The following is a 3,081-nucleotide window of genomic DNA, read 5'->3' as shown; positions in this document are numbered from 1 at the left end:
CATCCTACGGTTTCTTCCCTTTCGTTTTTCTCCCTTTGGTTCGAAAGTAAAACGTCGGATTTCGGACTCTCTTCTCGGAAGAACAACGACGCGATTTGCGTGCTCGATAATCGGTGCCCGATAATCGCTTTCGAACGGCGTTCGCTCGAAAAGAGTTAGACGATTTATAAAATCTAACGAAACGAACGAACTCTGTTAATCTAATTGGAAACATTGAACGTTAATATCGTAATAACGACTTCATCGATTATTTTTCCTATCCAATTAGAAGATCTAACGAAACTTCTTTCTCGATAAATTTCAACATTCGTGTTACGAACGTCGTATCTCACGAACGTTGCAAACTATTTCACAAATCAAATTCAGACTTTGATCGATAGATTACGGATAGTTGTGCAAATACGTATTGCGATTTTTCTTGCCTTTCCGATGATCTCTTTTCTCCCATGACTCTTCCTTTCCTGCGCTTCTTTCCTATATGTAATTCCTTCTTACGTCTTGCGATTTCCCTGTACCATAGAATACCATTTTTGTAGCAGTGGCGAAACGCGTAAAAGTATACACGCACAGACATTATCGAACCTCCTTTTTCAAGATTTAAAATTTGCTTAAAAATCGATACTTTAATATTTCTATCTGATCTCGGCCTAGATTCGCATTAATCGTCTTGTTATGATATTATTATTACTGGCAACGAAAAGTTATATTATAAGTTAAAGCTAATATTTATCTAACTTAAATATACGGGTTTAGTGTCGTGTAATATTACTTATTACTTTCTTACTCATATTTATAACTCGTTTATTAGCTAATTTTTCCACACTTTTTTACCACGCTACTCGAACTAATTAGCGGATCGTTTCCCGTTTCACTCCGACTTTTACATCCATTACCTGCGTCTCTGCATTTTTTCTTAACGACTGTCACGAAGTCGATATTTATTACGCTATTTATCGCATTCGCCCGAATAAAAGTCCAATTTAATTAGCTTCTACGGCATTTTTATTTACTTTATTCTCAAGAAGATTTTCAATAAATTCGTTCGTACCAACGATTCTTTAGCTTGTATTCCCAAATACGTTGTTGTTTCAGCGAACAGATATCTAGTAGAATTATTGTTGTTGGACATATAAATGATATTTACTGGTACAAATATGATTGTTACAGAATTTTGACAAGTAACCGTGGCGATTATATACTCAAAGTGAACGATATTAAGTTCAATAACGAATTCACGGTCGACGGGATAGCAGATGCGTTTTCTTCCAAAGTCTGAGTCGAACTGAACGTACGTGTCCGCAATTCAAGCGTGACTCGACTTACTTGTCCACGGTACAAGTAGAACTCGACTAGCTCTTTGTACCCCTCGGATAAACTATACTTTTAAGAAGAGCTATACAACTATTTCATACCTCTGTTAGGTAAAAACGTCCATCTCGTGACCGTGGCTACGTTTAGCCACCAGTTGCGTCACTTCGAGCCCAAGCCTACTGTCGAAAATCTCGGGCAAACATAATCGGATTAAATCATAAACAACTGTTTCTAAATTTTGTTATTTAAGTACAGCTAGAATAAATAGTTTGGACTAAAGTATTCTCCTTTCATCTCCTTTCATCTCCGACATATATATATATCGTTTTACAGTCAGCGTACAGGTTTCACGTAGCCACTTTATGATCCGAAATCTATACCGCAACTGTTTCAACATCGTATTGTACAAAAATATTCTGCGAAGAAAAATGAAAATATAAATTTCCAATTAATCGCTTGGCCTAGGAAAATGTATTTGGGAATACAAGTTTGTAAGCGTAAAGTTAATCCTATATATCGCTTCTAAATTATTTCGTTTATTTATCTCGTACTCTCCTTGCCTCGCTGTCGAAGGACGACAAAGTTGTTTATATGTATCTGATTGTAATTACTGCAAGGTGATGGTGCAATATCCTTAACCAAAACAGAAACTCTTCGTTGTTTATCTCTGATGTTCCTCGTCTCCTGCCGTCTCACGCTCTTTCTCACTCTCTAGCCCACGATCCTTTTCAATACCGCCCAGCTCGGCTCCCTCCTCGCTCAAAACATTCTCTATCCTCGAAATTCCTCTGCAAATTCCCTCTTCAAGACATCGAACATGGTTTTCTCCTATATCGTATCCAGGTCATATCTGACCATTGCCACCGTACGAACTTTTTTACCGAAATCTCATGACATCTATAAATCTTCCTTGCGAAATACGTAACCTTGCACTTGTATACTTCTGTAACATTACCTATTACTTTCTTACTTGTATTCGTCGGCCGTTTATCAGCCAAGCCTGCAACAGGCGAAAGCGTAACGCAGGAATAACGGCAATAAGATAAAAAAAAAAAATAATATTTTATTAATCGTGGAAGGGGGCACTTTATCGGCCTCCTCTGACTCCGTCACTGTACCTATCCACGAGTGCAAATCGCAGGGTCACCGATCTGCAAATGGCAGAAAGAAACAGATTTGCGTTGCATGAAAGCAGCCGTCAAGGTGAAAGAAACACACGGGCATAATCACGGTGAAAGGAAGCTCCGCCATTGCTCTGCGCCGGAACCAAAGCTATTATTCCACCCGGATGACAGAGACAGACTGCGGAAAACCGTTCCGCGACGTTTGTAAAGGTCGCGTTTTTCCGCTCGAGCAAGACCGTTTGCGTGCGTGTCTCGCGTCTTTGATAGCGTCTATGAATCGAACGAGCGCGAGTTTGTTTTCTTTCCTCCAGGCTAAATTACTACGAACCTCGCTGTAAGAAGATTGACGTTACCCGAGGATGAAAGCTGAGATTTGCATACCGCGACGTTCGGTCCGATGGCATCGTGGGAATTCTAACGGAGAGTCGTATCGTACGGTATTCTCTCGGCTCGGGATCTCGCTCTTTCGTTTCTCACCCGTGTCACGATTTTTTAGTTTGCGTTTTGAGGAAACGCTCGTTACCACTAAGACTAAGCCAAGTATGTTATGCACGTTTATGGGAAATTTAAAGGAACAAAGATTTTTTCTGCTTCGTAATTGACGCTATCTTACGACTCTCCTTACTTCGTAACGCTTCCTGCGTTA

The sequence above is a fragment of the Bombus fervidus genome, chromosome 15 (assembly GCF_041682495.2).
Source record: "Bombus fervidus isolate BK054 chromosome 15, iyBomFerv1, whole genome shotgun sequence".
Taxonomy (NCBI): domain Eukaryota; kingdom Metazoa; phylum Arthropoda; class Insecta; order Hymenoptera; family Apidae; genus Bombus; species Bombus fervidus.
This window is presented reverse-complemented; position numbering follows the sequence as displayed.